We start from the raw sequence: 20,000 nt of genomic DNA on the forward strand, positions 1-20,000 counted from the left end.
GTCAGTTCCTAGTGGCCAAATGACCATTAAAGTTACAATGGCGTTGAAAAAAGTGATGTATGATCCATTTTTCACACTTACAACGTTTGGAGTCACGTGATCAAAATTTGGATGCTTAACAGTCGACTCACATTTATGACGGTTGAAGTGTCCTGGGGTCATGAGATCCCGTTTTTTTGTGAACTTCAGATAAGAAAAGTGTCTTATAACCATTTTTCACAGTTATGACCATTCCAGCATCCGCCCCCCCCCGGTCACATGATCAAAATTTGGATGCTTAACAGTTGACTCACTTTTATGACGGTTGTAGTGTCATGGAGGGTGGGGATGGGGGGGGGTCACCTGATCCCTTTTTGCAACCTTCCGACAAGCAAAGTCAGTCAGGAAGCCCGATTCACTTAACAACCGTGTTCCTGACTTAACAACTGCAGGCGTTTGCTTAACAACGGTGGCAGGAGAGGTCGTAAAACGGGGCAGAACTCAGTTAACCGACGTCTCGCTTAACAAACTGTGGCTCCGCTGAGGCTGTAAGTCGAGGAGAGCCTGGGCATCCTCTCCCACACGCAACCTAACTTCCTTCGCCCGATTCCTGCCTTAATCCATTTTTTGTGGGTTACGACCATCTACCACCGTGATACCAGAGGTGGCATGGAGAGACCTCTCTATGCACTTCTAGTTTTCGGCACGCATGCTGGTCTTCACGGGGCACCGGAGTGCTGGAAAACGGCCCGATAAATGCCCTGAAAGCAACTTGAAAATGGTCCAAAACAAACCTGAGAGAGAATTTTTATAAGATGTTTTATAGATGGCATTTAGATCCCCAAAAATTAGCTTGTATGTATCCGAATTTACAATTTAAATGCTGGAGATGCGATTGTGTTGATGCTAAGTATTATCATATATGGAGGACTTGTAAAAAAGTCAAAGCAGAGAAGAAAGGGGGGTAGGAAGGAGGGAGGGAAGCAAGGAGGGAAGGAAGGAGGGAAGGAAGGAGGGAAGGAAGGAGGGAAGGAAGGAGGGAAGGAAGGAGAGAAGGAGAGAAGAAAGGAGGGAAGGAAGGAGGGAATGTAGGAGAGAAGGAAGGGGGGAAGGAAGGAGAGAAGGAGAGAAGAAAGGAGGGAAGGAAGGAGGGAATGTAGGAGAGAAGGAAGGGGGGAAGGAAGGAGAGAAGGAGAGAAGAAAGGAGGGAAGGAAGGAGGGAATGTAGGAGAGAAGGAAGGGGGGAAGGAAGGAGGAAAGGAAGGGGGAAAGGAAGGAGAGAAGGAGAAAAGAAAGGAGGGAAGGAAGGAAGGAGGGAAGGAAGGAGGGAAGGAGAGAAGGAGGGAAGAAGAAATAGGACCGTTGTAAGATAAGATGGATCTATGGGATGGTAAGAAAGCAATCTTCAAGTATATTGTCAACTGTAGGGAAAAATTATTATAAATACATATTATTAATAACAGTTATGAGATCATATAATTGTGAATGTATATATGAAATTGATAAAAAAAAGTCAAAGCATTCTGGATAAAAATATGGTGGATTATTCAAAATATTCTTAAAAAGAGGATAAGGTTTACTCCTCAGTTATTCTTGTTAGATATAATTACAGATTGTACAGCTATAGAGACTAATTTGATTCTGAATTTAACGACGACAGCAAGATTGTTGGTGGCGCAATACTGGAAGAAGGGAGAATTGCCTACTATTCAAGAATGGACGTTAAAAGTAGTAAACTTAGCAGAGATGGCCAAAATCTCAGCATATCTCAAGGACCATTCAGATGAGAAATACAAGATGGAATGGAGAAGATGGATTGATTATATTCAAAATAAATACGGGACTAAGAAATTTCCAGATAGCTTATGAATGAATGAACAAGGAATGTCACAACTTATCTAAAGTTAGCTTTACAAAAGGGGAGTTAAAGTATAATGAAGGTACGATGCTAAAGTTAGTTAGTTTATTTTAGTGTATGATTGCTAAATGTTTATACCAGTGGTGGGTTTCAAAAACTTTTCAAAATCTCTCTCTCTCTCTCTCTCCCCTTCCTTTTGTCTCTCTGTCCCTTTTTTCTTTCATCTCTCTCTCACTTTTTCTTTTTTTTTCTTTATTTATTTCTTCCTTTCTCTCTCTCTCTCCCCTTCCTTTTGCCTCTCTGTCCCTTTTTTCTTTCATCTCTCTCTCTCACACTTTTTCTTTCTTTCTTTTTTCTTTATTTATTTCTTCCTTTCTCTCTCTCTCTCTCTCTCTCCCCTTCCTTTTGTCTCTCTGTCCCTTTTTTCTTTCATCTCTCTCTCTCTCACTTTTTCTTTCTTTTTTCTTTATTTATTTCTTCCTTTCTTCCTCGAAGAGCCAAGGTGGCGCAGTGGTTAAAAGCAGCACTGCAGGCTACTGCTAGATCAGCAGGTCAGCGGTTCAAATCTCACCGGCTCAGGGTTGACTCAGCCTTCCATCCTTCCGAGGTAGGTAAAATGAGGACCCAGATTGTTGGGGGCAATATGCTGACTCTCTGTAAACCGCTTAGAGAGGCCTGAAAGGCCTATGAAGCGGTATATAAGTCTACTGCTATTGCTATTCTTTCTCTCTCTCTCTCTCTCTCTCTCTCTCTCTCTCTCTCTCTCTCTCTCTCTCTCTCTCTCTCTCTCTCTCTCTCTCTCTCTCTCTGTGTGTGTGTGTGTGTGTGTGTGTGTTGCAGTGGTGGGTTTCAAAAATTTCTGGAACCTCTTCTGTAGGTGTGGCCTGCTTTCCGGGTCCACTGGTGGAACCTCTTCTAACCGGTTCGGTAGATTTGACGAACCGGTTCTACCGAATAGGTGTGAACAGGTAGGAACCCACCTCTGGTTTATACCCTGTATTTGCTCTGGGAGGTTGGGGGGGGGAGGGGGTGCAGGGTTGGGGTGGAGTGAGGGAAGGGGAAGGGGATACAATTGTAAAATCTATTAAAACTCTTTAATAATAATAATAAAAAAGAAACGAAAATGGCCCAAAACTAGGTTGTTTTACCGGCTGTTTATCAGGAAAAAAGACCAAACACTACCCCCCAAAATGGGCCATTTTGGGGGCAAAAACAGTCTGGAACGGCCCCCAAAACCAGCCTGAAAATGGCTAAAAACCCGCCCTGAAAACGCCCCCCCCCAACAGCCAAAAAAAGAGCGATGCGCGCACCAGCCAGGTGGTCTTCGGATTTCCAGTGCTCTGGTGCGCATGAAGACCAGCTGGCTGGCACGAATGCCCATCCTGGAAACCCAAAGGCCAGCTGCGCACAGTGGCCAGCTGGTCTTCGTGTTTCCGGCACTGTGGCGCGCACACAGACACATGCATGTGTGTTCTTAGTTTGTGCACTCGGTGCCGAAAGGGTTCGCCATCCCTGATCAAACAGCCCTTACAAACAGCTGTGTTGGTGCACAAACGAGACATCGTAACAAGAAGCACAGCTGGAAAATGTAAAAACGAAGCCGCTGTTCCTTCTTTCTTTCACTTTTGGGCAAGGAAATGTGGAATTGGAGATTTCGAGGCTGCGGGAATGCTTGGGAAGCAGGAAAACATCTTCCAAGGACAAACGGTTCGAATTCCTCTGCGGGCTGGGGATGATGGGATTTGAAGATCCGGGCCCTTGGGGTTGCAGCGTTGCGTAGCTGGAAGGGTTTGTAGGCTGGAGGTGTCCTTTTGATGGCTCTGCTCTGGCCTTGTGGGTCAGCCTTGTTGTGTCACACAGGCATCCTTGCGTGGGATGGGCCGGCCACGGGTCTCGTGGCCGAGGTGAAGGCCGGGTCACGTCCATCCAACAATGCGCTGCTTTCAGCAAAGCGCGGAGGGACTTTTGACGGCCGAATGCTTTAACAAAGGCTGCCTCCCACAAGCAAATAGGCACGGCCAGACGACCGTTGCCAACATCTCGGGGGAGTAAAATCCAACCACACGGAATGGACTCTTTGTAGCTCAGGGCTGAACTGTGGTGGCCTTTTTATGATTTCTGAGCTTGGAAGCTTTCTTGCAGATGTTTCATGACCCAACTAGGTAACATTTTCAGTAGGGAGAGAAGGGAGTGGGGCTGGCAGAGGAGGAGGAGGAGGAGAGGAGGAGGAGAGGGGGAGGAAGGGTCTCCTGCTTGAGCAGAGGGTAGGACTAGAAGACTTCCAAAGTACCTTCCGTTATTCTGGTGGTGGTGGTGGTGGTGGTGGTGGTGGTGGTGGTAGTAGTAGTAGTAGTAGTGATTTCTTGCTTGAGCAGCAAGTTAGACTAGAAGACCTCCAAGATTCCTTCCAATTGTGTTATTCTGGTGGTAGTGGTGGTGGTAGTAGTAGTAGTAGTAGTAGTAGTAGTGGGGGGAGGAAGGGTCTCTTGCTTGAGCAGGGGGATGGACTAGAAGACTTCCAAGACTCCTTCCAACTGTGTTATTCTGGTGGTGGTGGTGGTGGTGGTGGTGGTAGTAGTAGTAGTAGTAGTAGTAGTAGTAGTAGTAGTAGTAGTAGTAGTGGGGTCTCTTGCTTGAGCAGGGGGGTGGACTAAAAGACCTCCAAAACTCCTTCCAATGTGTTATTCTGGTAGTAGTAGTAGTAGTAGTAGTAGTAGTAGCAGCAGCAGCAGTAGTAGTGGGGGGGGTCTTTTGCTTGAGCAGGGGGATGGACTAGAAGACCTCCAAGACTCCTTCCAACTGTTTTATTCTGGTAGTAGTAGTAGTAGTAGTAGTAGTAGTAGTAGTAGTAGTAGTAGTAGTAGTGGGGGGAGGGTCTCTTGCTTGAGCAGGAGGATGGACTAAGACCTCCAAGACTCCTTCCAACTGTGTTATTCTGTAAGGAGGAGGAGGAGCAGGAGGAAGGGTGCCCTTCTTGGGCAGGGGTTGGACTAGAAGACCTCCAAGGTTTCTTCCAACTCTGTTATTTTGGTGGTGGTGGTGGTGGTGGTAGTAGTAGTAGTAGTAGTAGTAGTAGTAGTGGGGGTGGGGAAGGAAGGGTCTCTGGCTTGAACAGCGGGTTAGATTAGAAGACCTTCAAGATTCCTTCCAGTTGTGTTATTCTGTTAGGAGGAGGAGGAAGGGTCTCCTGCTTGAGCAGAGCAATGGACTAGAAGACCTCTAAGATTCCTTCCAACTATTGTTCTGTTCTGAGGAGGAGGAAGAGGAGGAGGTCTGAGGCCAACCCATCAGAGGAACAACAGTTACACCTCAGAATTCAATATTTGTAGCTCAGGGTTGAACTGTGGGGTCCTTGGTACTCTCTGAGCTGAACTGTTTCCTTGCAGACGTTTAATGACCCAACTAGGTAACATCATCAAGGCTAGAAGGGAGCGGGTTTTTTGCTCCCTACACGCAATCGACTTGTACATAAACAGAGAGCAAACCCTTGAATCCCTGCAGTTGTTGCATCACTAACACCGTTGCTAAGTGAATCCGGCTTCCCCGTGAACTTTGCCAGTCAGAAGGTCAGTAGTAGTAGTAGTAGTAGTAGTAATGGGGGGAGGAAGGGTGCGACCGTTGTAAACATGAGTGACTTATCAAGCACCTGGATGTAAATCACGTGAGTTACCGCAATGGTGAAAAAAATTGTGCTAAGTCGCTTTTTCCAGTGCTGTTCAAACTTCGGACGGTCGTACGTCAAGGAGTACCTACCCGTCCAGTTCTTTGTGGAAATGAGCCAATGCTTGTTTGTTTTGGGGTGTCAAACTCTGTTGGCTGACCCGGTTTGGACATCCACAATGGAAAAAGGCTGGGAGTAAATTTATTGTCCCAACAAAATGTCTACAAAGCAGTGGAGAAATCGATACTCCACTTTCCATAGAAAGATCAATTGTTTCTTTAAGCTCGGATGAGCAAATCTTTCTCGTCCTTTTATGGGGGGGGTTCCAGGAATGCATTTAGCCCAGAGATGTTGGCTCTCCTGCAGAAGATTTGGAGCCCCTGAGGCTTTGTGCAACAACCCATTTCCATTAACAGTAATCCAGTAATCTCCACTGTGTTTGCACCCCGGAGTATTTTACCTAGGGGATTTGGAGGCTAAAGCGCATAAAGTACGGTTGCAAGAATTGGGTGCACCTAGTTTCAGGAAAAGAAGGACTAGGGAGGGACAACCTACAAACTACAAACCTTACAACCGACAACTCTACAACCTACAACCCCAAACCCTACAACCTACAACCCCAAACCCTACAACCTACAACCCTACAACCTACAAACCTTACAACCGACAACTCTACAACCTACAACCCCAAACCCTACAACCCTACAACCTATAAACCTTACAACCTACAACTCTACAAACCTACAAACTACAAATCTTACCATCTACAACTCTACAACCTACAAACTACAAACCTTACAACCGACAACTCTACAACCTACAACCCCAAACCCTACAACCTACAACCCCAAACCCTACAACCTACAACCCTACAACCTACAAACCTTACAACCGACAACTCTACAACCTACAACCCCAAACCCTACAACCCTACAACCTATAAACCTTACAACCTACAACTCTACAAACCTACAAACTACAAATCTTACCATCTACAACTCTACAAACTACAAACTACAAACCTTACAACCGACAACTCTACAACCTACAACCCCAAACCCTACAACCTACAACCCCAAACCCTACAACCTACAACCCTACAACCTACAAACCTTACAACCGACAACTCTACAACCTACAACCCCAAACCCTACAACCCTACAACCTATAAACCTTACAACCTACAACTCTACAAACCTACAAACTACAAATCTTACCATCTACAACTCTACAAAACTACAAACTACAAACCTTACAACCGACAACTCTACAACCTACAACCCCAAACCCTACAACCTACAACCCTACAACCTATAAGCCTTACAACCTACAACTCTACAAACCTACAAACTACAAATCTTACCATCTACAACTCTACAAACTACAAACTACAAACCTTACAACCAACAACTCTACAACCTACAACCCCAAACCCTACAACCTACAACCCTACAACCTATAAACCTTATAACCTACAACTCTACAAACCTACAAACCTTACAACCGACAACTCTACAACCTACAACCCCAAACCTTACAACCTACAACCCTACAACCTATAAACCTTACAACCTACAACTCTACAAACCTACAAACTACAAACCTTACAACCGACAACTCTACAACCTACAACCTACAACCCCAAACCCTACAACCTACAACCTATAAACCTTACAACCTACAACTCTACAAACCTACAAACTACAAACCTTACAACCGACAACTCTACAACCTACAACCCCAAACCCTACAACCTACAACCTATAAACCTTACAACCTACAACTCTACAAACCTACAAACCTTACAACCTACAACTCTACAACCTACAACCCCAAACCCTACAACCTACAACTCTACAACCTACAAACCTTACAACCTACAACTCTATAAACTACAAACCTTACAACCGACAACTCTACAACCTACAACCCCAAACCCTACAACCTACAAACCTACAACCTATAAACCTTACAACCTACAACTCTACAACTCTACAAACTACAAACCCTACAACCTACAACTCTACAACCTACAAACTTACAACCTACAAAGCCAGACAAGGAACAATGGATGGAAACTGAACATGGTAGAAATTCAACCTGGAAATAAGGAGGAATTTTCTGACAGTGAGAACAATCAACCGAGGGAATGGAAGGTTGTGGGAGGTTGTGGGAGCTTCATCCCTTGAAGCTTTCAAGAAGAGACTGGACAACCCTTTGTCTGAGATGGAATAGACTAGAGTCTCTTGCTTGAGCAGGGGGTTGGACTAGATGATCTACAAGGTCCCTTTCAACTCTGTTACTCTGCTATTTGCACAACAGAGGTAAAGAGGTTAAGATCAATGGCGGGTACTGTGTAAATAAATCAGCAGGGTCAGTTGTGGGTCTGGTAAACAGATCAATGGTTGGGCTGGGTAAACAGATTGGAGGCTCTGACAACTGTGGAGGAAGAGACTGGGTGCAGAAGGTGTGTGGTGTGTGGTGTGTGTGTTTAATAATGATGACATATGTATGTATGTATGTATGTATGTATGTATGTATGTATGTATGTATGTATACAGTTTTGCACCCAGCAAGTATGCAAATCTTTGCAATTTTCATCACAATCTATCAATCCTCCAGAGTTTACACTCCAAAATCTATGATTGTGCAAATACATCCACATTTTAATCACAATCAATCCTCCAATTTACACTCCAAAATCTGATTGTGCAAATGCATCCAAATTTTAATCACAATCAATCCTCCAGAATTTGCACTCAAATATCTATGATTGTGCAAATACGTGCAAATTTTAATCACAATCTGTTTCCCAGTTTACACTCAAATATTTATGATTGTGCAAATGCATGCAAATTTTAATCACAATCTGTCATCCAGAATTTGCACTCAAATATCTATGATGGTGCAAATACGTGCACATTTTAATGACAATCCATCTTCCAGAGTTTACACTCAAATATTTATGATTGTGCAAATGCATGCAATTTTTAATCACAATCTGTCTTCCAGTTTACACTCAAATATTTATGATTGTGCAAATGCATGCAAATTTTAATCACAATCTGTCTTCCAGAATTTGCACTCAAATATCTATGATTGTGCAAATACGTGCACATTTTAATCACACTCTGTCTCCCAGTTTACACTCAAATATTTATGATTGTGCAAATGCATCCAAATTTTAATCACAATCAATCCTCCAGAATTTGCACTCAAATATCTGATGGTGCAAATACGTGCACATTTTAATGACAATCCGTCTTCCAGAGTTTACACTCAAATATTTATGATTGTGCAAATGCATCCAAATTTTAATGACAATCTGTCTTCCAGAGTTTACACTCTGGAATCTATGATTCTGCCAACTCGCCATATAAATGATGGCTTTGGGGGTGATCTGATAGATTCTCTGCTGTTTGTGGATTAGGAAGATTTAAAAGCTTTATTGGAAAGCTCAGCGGAGAAACGGGGCAGCTGAGAAGTTACAGATCCCTGCTTAGAAGAGGCACCTGCAAAGGAAGGATAGTAGGTTGTGCAAAAATCTACAAAATGCATTGCGATTAAAGCCTCACTCTTCGCAATGCACCTGCTTACACAGACCCTCCTTCTGAAGGACGTCCCTGGAAATATCGTGGCACGACAAAACCGCGGTAGACTAAAGTGCGCCCGACGAAAGCGCGTACGTGACGTCATCAGCAGCGCGACGAAAAAAATTAAAAATAAATTAAATTAAAATTAAAATAAAATTAAAGCAAGCCGATTCACATAAAGGTAAGGGTTAGGGTTAGGGTTAGGGTTAGGGTTAGGGTTAGGTTAAGCGTTAGGGTTAGGGTTAGGTTTAGGGTTAGGTTAAGGGTTAGCGTTAGGTTTAGCGTTAGGTTAAGGGTTAGGTTAAGGGTTAGGTTAAGGGTTAGGTTTAGGGTTAGGTTAAGGGTTAGGTTTAGGGTTAGGTTAAGGGTTAGGTTAAGGGTTAGTTTAAGGGTTAGGTTAAGGGTTAGGTTTAGGTTTAGGGTTAGGGTTAGGTTAAGGGTTAGGTTAAGGGTTAGGTTTAGGTTTAGGGTTAGGGTTAGTTTAAGGGTTAGGTTAAGGGTTAGGTTTAGGTTTAGGGTTAGGGTTAGGTTAAGGGTTAGGTTAAGGTTTAGGGTTAGGTTTAGGGTTAGGTTAAGGGTTAGGTTTAGGGTTAGGTTTAGGGTTAGGTTTAGGGTTAGGTTTAGGGTTAGGTTTAGGGTTAGGTTAAGGGTTAGGTTTAGGGTTAGGTTTAGGGTTAGGTTTAGGGTTAGGTTTAGGGTTAGGTTTAGGGTTAGGTTAAGGGTTAGGTTAAGGGTTAGGGTTAGGGTTAGGGTTAGGGTTAGGGTTAGGGTTAGGGTTAGGGTTAGGGTTAGGTTTAGGGTTAGGTTTAGGGTTAGGTTAAGGGTTAGGTTAAGGGTTAGGTTTAGGGTTAGGTTAAGGTTAGGTTTAGGGTTAGGTTTGGGGGGGTTAGGGTAAGGTTTTCGCGTTAATTTTAACTTTACCGCTCACAGCGTGATGTTTTCGTCGCGCTGTGATGACGTCAGGTACGCGCTTTCGTCGAGCGCGCTTTAGTCGACCGCGGTTTTGTGGTGGAACCGGAAATATATCCTTAATATCTGGTTTTACAAGAGGCTAATTAGGAAGATCGAATCTACTGTCTTAAAGTGGCCAAGTTGGGGGAACTCTGATTTAAATGCCTCTGTTGCTCTTGTTTTACACCCTGGATTGAATTGCAGAAGCAGCCTTCCCACAATCCCACATCTTCCTATTCCTAGAACTGAACAGAAAACACAACAAATTGTGTCGCACCACACAAAAACCTCTCCCCCAAGGCCTTTGCGTGTTCCACAAACACAACGACTGAAGAAAGCTGACTGTCCTCGATCTACTTCCCATCTGTGGGGTTTTTTAAAAAAAAATATCAGGTGGTCCTTGACTTATGACTGGCTGCTTAGCGACCGTTTGAAGTTACGACAGATCCCTCCAAAGATACTGATGGCCAGATTCTGAAGATCCAACGGGTCAGCAGTCTCATGAGGGACTGCAGGGAAAAATATTTAATTTCTGTTTTTCTCGCAAAAGCAGCCTGGAGTACTCAATGCATTCGCTTAACGACCGCAGGCTTCGCTTAATGACCACTGCGACAAAAAGTTTATAAACCTGGGCTCGGCGTCATGAGGACTTCCTTTACGCCCCTCTTAACTTAGGATTCCAATTCTGATCAAGTAGCAGGTTAGAATAGAATAGCGGAGTTGGAAGGGACCTTGGAGGTCTTCTAGTCCAACCCACAGTTTTTTAACAACGGGGTGGGAAATGTTTTCCCAGAGGTAGGAAGTCGGGCAGCAATTTTCAGTTCAGAATAGAGCCGGAAGGGACCTTGGAGGTCCTCTAGTCTAACCCCCTGCTGAGGGGGGGGGGGGGGGGGGAAACGGAACAACATTTCAGGCAAACGGTTATCCATTCTTTTCCGAAAAACCTCCAGTGGTTTTAACTGCCAGGTCTGATTATGGTCATAAATTGAGGACTACCTGTATAAGATTTGATTACAATTAATCCTGATTTAAGTTAGTTTATTTGCTGTGGACGTGGCTAACGGAGGCATTGGGATCGTCTCCCCCCCCCCCTTTTTCCATTTTTGGACCAGCTGGTCAATGTTTAAGTCCCCCCCCCCCCTTTAAACTCCTTTCTATCCTTTTCTTCATAATAAAACGACGCCAGACCGACTTTATCTTAGTGACTGAAGGAATCTGGCCAGTGAAACCAGTTAGGGAAGACGGAAAGAAGCTTGTATAAAGTTCACACTTGTTTTTCATCCTGGCCTAGCCACATGTCGGATGCTAAAAAAATGGAACTCTGGAAGACAGATTGTGATTAAAATTTGCACGCATTTGCACAATCATAGATATTTGAGTGTAAACTCTGGAAGACAGACTGTGATTAAAATTTGCATGCATTTGCACAATCATAAATGTTTGAGTGTAAACTCTGGAAGACAGATTGTGATTAAAATTTGCATGCATTTGCACAATCATAAATGTTTGAGTGTAAACTCTGGAAGACAGATTGTGATTAAAACTTGCATGCATTTGCACAATCATAGATATTTGAGTGTAAACTTTGGAGGATTGGTTGTGATTAAAATTTGCACGGACTTGCACAATGATAGATATTTGAGTGTAAATTGGAAGACAGATTGTGATTAAAATTTGCACGCATTTGCACAATCATAAATATTTCAGTGTAAACTCTGGAAGACAGATTGTGATTAAATTTGCACGCATTTGCACAATCATAAATATTTGAGTGTAAACTCTGGAAGACAGATTGTGATTAAATTTGCACGCATTTGCACAATCATATATATTTGAATGTAAACTCTGGAATATTGTGATTAAAATTTGCATGCATTTGCACAATCATAAATGTTTGTAAACTGGAAGGCAGATTGTGATTAAAATTTGCACATATTCACACAATCATAGATATTTGAGTGTAAACTCTGGAGGACTGATTGTGATTAAAATTTGCACATATTTGCACAGTCATAGTTATTTGTCTGAAATTGCTTTTTTTAAAGGACAACCTTATCCATGTATAGAATAGATTAAGAGAGTTGGAAGGAGAATTGGAAGCTGGCTGGAGAATTCTGGGAGTTGAAATCCACAAGCCTTAAAGTTACCAAGTTTGAAGGCCTCTGCCCTGTACCACTTCAAGCAAATGGTTGTTCATTCTCTTCTTAAAAACATCCAGGGTTGGAATGTTCACAACTTCTGGAATTCCTCGATTTTGCAAAGCCAGCCTTGGCGCTGAGAAAGTGAGATGGGATAAGAAGATCCCATTGCAACTCACAAACGATTAAATCAAAGCAAAGGAATGTTTTGGAACCAAATTCTTGCAGCAAGGAGGATTAAAAGATTTGCTGCTCCTTTCCAAATTCCTCGCATCAAGGGCAAAATCCAGATGAAAAAAAAAGAAAGGAAGAAGAAAGAATGAACGGAGGCAAACATGGAGGCTAAAACATATGAAGAACGGTTGCAGGAACTGGGTACGTCTAGTTTAATAGAAAGAAGGACCAGGGGAGACATGATAGCAGCCTTCCAATATCTCAGGGGTTGCCACAAAGAAGAGGGAGTCAAGCTATCCTCCAAGGCACCTGAGGGCAGAACAAGAAGCAATGGATGGAAACTAATCAAGGAGAGAAGCAACTTAGAACTGAGGAGAAATTTCCTGACAGTGAGAACAATTAACCAGTGGAACAGAAATTGCCACCCGAAGTTGTGTGTGAGCCAACAATGGAAGTTTTTAAGAAGAGATTGGACAGCCAGTTGTCTGAAATGGTATAGAGTTTCCTGCTTGAGCAGGGGGTTAGACTAGAAGACCTCCAAGGTCCCTCGCAGCTGTATTCTGAATTGATAATTGCTGTCATGGTCTGACTTCCTATCTCTGAGAACCTCTCCCCCCCCCCCCCTGTTGTATAAAGCTGTGTTCTTTCACAACATTGAACCATTTTGCAAAAAAAGGAGAAAGGAAAACCAAAAAAACAGGATTTGGCTGAAGGCAGGTTGATGATTTATCATTTCTCTCCTGGCCGGCAGCCTTCCACATCCACCACACAGACAGCAAATATTAGAGACAAGTAAGAAACCTTTTAAGAAGAAAAAAAAGAGGGAGCATTTTTAACTGCCATCGTGCAACAACTGAGCTTTACTTTTTTTTTTTTATTTCATTTCTTTTTTTATTTTATTTTATCAATTTCATATATACATTCACAATTATATGATCTCATAACTGTTATTAATAATATGTATTTATATCAATTTTTCCCTACAGTTGACAATATACTTGAAATTGCTTTCTTACCATCCCATAAATCCATCTTATCTTACAACGGTCCTACTTCTTCTTCCCTCCCTCCCTCTTTCCTTCCTCGTTTCTTCCCTCCTACTCCCCTTCCTTCCCTCCTTCCTTCCCTCCCTCCTTCCCCCTTCCCTCCTTCTCTCCTTCCTTCCCTCCTTCCTTCCCTCCTTCCTTCCTTCCTTCCCTCCTTTCTTTTCTCCTTCTCTCCTTCCTTTCCCCCTTCCTTTCTTCCTTCCTTCCCCCTTCCTTCTCTCCTACATTCCCTCCTTCCTTCCCTCCTTTCTTCTCTCCTTCTCTCCTTCCTTCCCTCCCTCCTTCCCCTTCCCTCCTTCTCTCCTTCCCTCCTTCCTTCCCTCCTTCCTTCCCTCCTTTCTTTTCTCCTTCTCTCCTTCCTTCCCTCCTTCCTTCCCTCCTTCCTTCCTTCCTTCCCTCCTTTCTTTTCTCCTTCTCTCCTTCCTTTCCCCCTTCCTTTCTTCCTTCCTTCCCCCCTTCCTTCTCTCCTACATTCCCTCCTTCCTTCCCTCCTTTCTTCTCTCCTTCCTTCCCTCCCTCCTTCCCCTTCCCTCCTTCTCTCCTTCCCTCCTTCCTTCCCTCCTTCCTTCCCTCCTTTCTTTTCTCCATCTCTCCTTCCTTTCCCCTTCCTTTCCTCCTTCCTTCCCCCTTCCTTCTCTCCTACATTCCCTCCTTCCTTCCCTCCTTTCTTCTCCTTCCTTCCCTCCTTCCTTCCCTCCCTCCTTCCGGCCCCCCTTTCTTCTCTTTCTTCTCTCCTTCCTTCCTTCCTCCTCTCCTTTCCCTTCTGGGGAAGCCCCAACTGGGCTTTTCTAGCTGCGTCTGACCCGCAGAAAGTGTGTGGCAACAACAACTGCTCACAAGTGGCCAGACCAATGGGCAAATCTTGATTCCTTCGACCTTCAAATAAATTACGGAATTCACCAAATAAGGCGATTTACGGCTCTGCAGGCCAGAATCTTATCTAATGCTTCCTTCGACACAAAAACCTTCTTAGAAATGCAGAAGGGAGTTTCGGCTACAAAGGATGATACACGAGACATTTCTAAGCTTCTATAAGAAACGTGGAATTTAATGCCTTTTGCTCAAAAAACAAGGTTTCTGAGCCCACAAGGAGGAGTGCAGGGGGACGCCAAGAATGCCACTAAAACCAGACCACCAGGAATACAGTTTATTGTCCTAACATGGCCCGCTGCAAATCGATGCTTTCAAAATTAATTATTGGATTCTCTCTTTTTTTTTTTGCTTTTCCACAAGGTCCCGACAGGAGAATTGCATTTCATTTCATTATTTAATTTCTAGGCCGCCCCACTCCCAAAGGACTCCGGGCGGCTTACAGAAATGAAAAATTATTAAAAAAAGAATTAAAACAATGAGACACGACAAAGTTAAGAGAAAAAAACACACACAACAAGAACCAACGAAAACACAATGAGAACCATTGAGGCAGCCAAGAGGCTGCTGGGCTAAATGTGCTAAACTCCTCTGCTTGGAGGGAATAAGTTCAAATAAATAAATGTTTGTTTGTTTTTATAAAAAAGAATCAAACTTTTGGGGAAGAAAATGAATAGATTCCAATGGACGTGAGATAGAAAGAGAGAGAGGTGGGGTGGGAGGGGGGGGGAAAGATGATTTTAACAAGAAAAGATTGGACGGCCTCTTGATTGGAATGGTGTAGGGTCTCCTGCTTGAGCAGGGGGTTGGACTAGAAGACCTCCAAGGTCCCTTCCCATTCTGTCATCTGCTATCCTTCCTTCCTCCCTCCCTCCCTCCCTCCCTTCCTTCCTTCCTTCCTTCCTTCCTTCCTTCCTTCCTTATCACTCGAGGTTTTAAAGAAGAGATTAGACAACCATTTGTCCGGAATGATATAGTTGGACTAGAAGACCTCCAAGGTCCCTTCCAACCTCGATATTCTGCTATCCTTCCTTCCTTCCTTCCTTCCTTCCTTCCTTCCTTCCTTCCTTCCTTCCTTCCTTCCTTCCTTCCTTCCTTCCTTCCTTCCTTCCTTCCTTCCTTATCACTCGAGGTTTTAAGAAGAGATTAGACAACCATTTGTCCGGAATGATATAGTTGGACTAGAAGACCTCCAAGGTCCCTTCCAACTCTGATATTCTGCTATCCTTCCTTTCCTTCCTTCCTTCCTTCCTTCCTTCCTTCCTTCCTTCCTTCCTTCCTTCCTTCCTTCCTTCCTTCTCAATGGAGGTTTTAAAGAAGAGATTATTCTGCTTCAGTTTCCTTCTTGAGTCTGAAGAACTCTGCTCCGGGTTGAAAGGGACCAGCAGTCCAAAGATGCCCCCCACGCACCCCACAAATGCATTCCCCTCTCTAGTTCCTGATTCTCCCTCCCTCCCTTCCCTGCTTCTCGCTCACTGGCATCGCTGAAGGCTTCTGTTCCGCTGAATATAGATTAACAGAGTTGGAAGGGACCTTGGAAGGTCATCTAGTCCATGCCAACCCCCATCCAAGCAGGAGACCCTACACCATTTCTGACAGAGGGCAGTCCAGTCTCTTCTTGAAAGCCTCCAGGGATGAAGCTCCACAACCTCCGAAGGCAACTTCTGTTCCATTGAATACAGATGAAGAGAGTGGGAAGGGACCTTGCAGGTCATCTAGTCCAACCCCTGCCGAAGCCAGGAGACCCTGCACCGTTTCTGACGGAGGGCAGTCCGGTTTCTTCTTGAAAGCCTCCAGGGATGAAGCTCCCACAACTTCTTTTTTTTTTTTAAATAATATTTTATTGGTAAAAAGAAAATACAACATCCATAACTTGTAAAAACAATACAACTACATTTCGAGATATTCCCATACTATCAAATCATTATAAACATCAAAGGTTAGGTATCTTATTCCTTCCTTCCCTCTTCTCTTCCCTCATTCCTTCTTTTCCATACCCTTTTCTTCCCTCCCCCCTTACTTCCTTCTCCCCTGCCTTCCCTCCTTTCTTTTCTCCTTTCCTCCTTTCCTTCCCCCTCCTTTCCCTCCCTCGGTCCCCCCCTCCTTCTCACATACCTTCCCTCCTTCCCTTCCTCTTTCCCTCCTCCTTCCTTTTCTCTTAATCTCCCTCCTTTCCTCCCTCCTTCCTCCTTCCTTTCAACTCTCCTTCTCTCTTTCTTTCCCTCCCTCTTTCCCTCTTTACTACCCTCTCCTCTTCCCTCCCTCCTTCCTCCCCCAGTTTCTTCTCTTTCTTCTCTCCTTCTTTCTTCCCACCTCCTTTCCCTTCTCTTCTTTCTCTTTCCTCCTCTTTATCCCACACTTCTGAAGGCAACGGTGGATGGTTCTCACTGTCAGAAGGTTCCTTCTCATTCCCTTGCGGCTTTTAAAACACGCATGCCCTCCCTCTCCTCCTCCTCCTCCTCCTCCAAGAGAGGGATAAAAGGCCTCCCCCCCCCCAAGCACTTTGCAAGCATTAGCTGAACAATCAGCCTGCCGAACAATCCGGTTTATGGCCCCCTGGCAGGTTGCACCACGCAGAGAGCAGATTGATTGACCGATGCTGCCCGCCTGCCAGGGTTCCATTAAGGGAGAGCCGGCTTGGCCAAGAGACGAGAAAGGGGGACGGACGGACGGACGGGAGCCAAGTCCTCCTTGAAAACGAATGGAGGATCCCTTGCAGAGAAGATAGAATCCTAGGGCTGGAAAGGGAACCCCCCGGAGGTCATCTAGTCCACCACCACCCCCTGCTCAAGCAGGAGACCCTACACCATCGGCGGCAATCCACTCTCTTCTTGAAAGGCTTCCAGTGATACAGAATACAGATTAACAAGAGTTGGAAGGGACCTTGGAGGTCATCTAGTCCAACCCCCCAGGGGCCAAGCAGGAGACCCTACATCATTTCTGACAGATGGCTGTCCAGTCTCTTCTTGAAAGCCTCCAGGGATGAAGCTCCCACAACTTCCAAAGGCAACTACTATTCCATTGAATATAGATGAACAGAGTTGGAAGGGACCTTGGAGGTCATCTAGCCCAACCCCCACTACCCAAGCAGGAGACCCTTCACCATTTCTGATGGAGGGCAGACCAGTCTCTTCTTGAAAGCCTCCAGGGATGAAGCTCCCACAACTTCCAAATGCAACTTCTGTTCCATTGAATATAGATGAATAGAGTTGGAAGGGACCTTGTATGTCATCTAGTCCAACCCCACTGCCCAAGCAGGAGACCCTACATCATTTCTGACAGATGGCAGTCCAGTCTCTTCTTGAAAGCCTCCAGGGATGAAGCTCCCACAACTTCTGGAGGCAACTTCTGTTCCTTTGGTTGATGGGTCTCACTGTCAAAAAATTCCTACTTGGAGGTTGAATCTCTCCTTGGTCAGTTTCCATCCATTGTTCCTTCTCTGGCCTTTGAGTGCTTTGGAAAATAAGTTGACCCCTCCTCTCTCTGGGGCAGCCCCTCAGATATTGCAAGACTGCTATCCTGTCTCCCCTGGTCCTTCTCTTCCCTAGACCAGCCATGCCCAGTTCCTGCAACCGTCCATCGTAGGTTTTAGCCTCCAGTCCCCTCATCATCCTGGTTGCTCTTCTCTCCACTTTTTTCTAGAGTCTCAACAGGTTGTGGAAAACCAAGAAGAAATTTGGCTTATTCCACCAAGTGCTGGAAGGCAGCCAGAGCTGAATTGGAGTGTCTGTGATAAACCAGAAATACATTTTCCTCCTAATACAGGAGTCCTCGGATTATGACCACACAAGCGATGGGGAATTTCCATTGTGAAATCATTGCTGCACAGCAGACCTCAGCTGAAGCTTTTCTATTTATTTTTTTTGCTCCTAATGTGGCTATTTTCTTTTTTTTTTAAATAATTTATTTTATTTTATCAATTTCATATATACATTCACAATTATATGATCTCATAACTGTTATTAATAATATGTATTTATAACAATTTTTCCCTACTGATGACAATATACTTGAAGATTGCTTTCCTCCCATAGATCCATCTTATCTTACAACGGTCCTACTTCTTCTTCCCTCCCTCCCTCTTTCCTTCCCTCGTTTCTTCTCTCCTACTCCCCTTCCTTCCCTCCCTCCTTCTCTCCTTCCCTCCTTCCTTCCCTCCTTTCTTTTCTCCTTCTCTCCTTCCTTTCCCCCTTCCTTTCCTCCTTCCTTCCCCCTTCCTTCTCTCCTACATTCCCTCCTTCCTTCCCTCCTTCTCTCCTTCTCTCCTTCCTTCCCTCCTTGCTTCCCTCCCTCCTTCCCTCCCTCCCTCCTTCCTACCCCTTTCTTCTCTTTCTTCTCTCCTTCCTTCCTTCCTCCTCTCCTTTCCCTTCTCTCCAGCTGAGCTTTCGAAGAAAGCTTTTAAATCTTCCTAATGCATAAATGCCAGGGAATCTATCAGGTGATCGCTGCCAAAGTCATCATTTATGTGGCGGGCTGGCACAGTCGTAGCTATGTGAGTAAACTCTGGAGGGCTGATAAATTGCGATGAAAATGTGCATGCATTTGCATGCTTGCCAGGTGCGAAACTCTGCCTTCTGCTCCAGGAATATTTTTAATCAAAAATATTTGATTATTCTTCTTCCACGCTGACATGATCTGGGCATGGATGGCTGGGCCACTTCTACCACAGTGCAAAGCAATTTCAATTTGGAAGGGAGGGAGGGAGGAAGGGTGGGAGGGAAAGAAAGGAGGAAGGAAGGAAGAAGAGTGAGTGAGGGGGGAGGGAGAGGAGAGAGGGAGAGGAAAGGAATGGAAGGAGGAATTGAAGAAGGAAGGAAGGAAAGAAGAAAGGGAGGAATAAGAGGGAAGGGAGGGAGGGAGAGGAGGGAAGAAAGTAAGGTGGAAGTGAAGAAGGAAGGAAGAAGAAGGAGGGAGGGAGAGGAGGCAGAAAAGGAAAGGAGGAGGAATTGAAGAAGGAAGGAAGGAAGAAAAGGGAAAGAAGAGAGAGAGAGGAGGGAAGAAAGAAAGGAGGAAATGAAGAAGGAAGGAAGAAAAGGGAAGGAGGGAGGGAGAGGAGGGAGGGAGAAGGAAGGAAGGAAGGAAGAAGAGGGAAGGGAGGGAGGGAGAGGGGAGGAAGGAAGGAAGGAGGAATTGAAGAAGGAAGGAAGGGAAAGAAGAAAGGGAGGAATAAGAGGGAAGGGAGGGAGAGGTGGGAAGAAAGGAAGGAGGAAGTGAAGAAGGAAGGAAGAGGGAAGGAGGGAGAGGAGGGATAGAAGGCAGAAAAGGAAGGGAGGAGGAATTGAAGAAGGAAGGAAAGAAGAAGAGGGAAAGAAGAGAGGGAGAGGAGGGAAGAAAGGAAGAAGGAAGTGAAGTAGGAAGGGAGATAGAAAAGGGAAGGAGGGAGGGAGAGGAGGGAGGGAGAGGAAAGGAAGGAAGGAAGAAGAGGGGAAGAGAGGGAGGGAGAGAGGGGAGGAAGGAAGGAAAGGAAAGAAGGAGGAATTGAAGAAGAAAGGAGAAGAAGGAGGGAAGAAAGGAAGGAAGAAAAGGAAGGAAGGTTATGAGAGCAGGAAAGATAAAGACAGCAAAAGACAAAAATATACTGTAAATAAAATACATCTACACTTTTAACTTCTGATCAATATCTTTTTTTTTACACGTATCAATCCCAAATCTCGCCTTCTCCAACCTAGCCTCTGGGTTTGATTTTTTCTTCCTTTGTGAAATTAAGCATCAAAAATTCTGTTTTTTTCT

The 20,000-nt window shown here is 44.6% G+C and overlaps 1 protein-coding gene across 3 annotated transcripts in view; it reads right to left on the reverse strand.

The window, feature by feature from the left end:
- Nucleotides 1-20,000, reverse strand: part of P2RY6 (pyrimidinergic receptor P2Y6) — a 44,319-nt gene that overhangs the window by 7,764 nt on the left and 16,555 nt on the right. The window lies entirely within an intron of this gene.

Source organism: Thamnophis sirtalis, unplaced genomic scaffold (genome assembly GCF_051295495.1).
Source record: "Thamnophis sirtalis isolate CommonGarterSnake01/CBP01778 unplaced genomic scaffold, rThaSir2_p1.2 scaffold_8, whole genome shotgun sequence".
Taxonomy (NCBI): domain Eukaryota; kingdom Metazoa; phylum Chordata; class Lepidosauria; order Squamata; family Natricidae; genus Thamnophis; species Thamnophis sirtalis.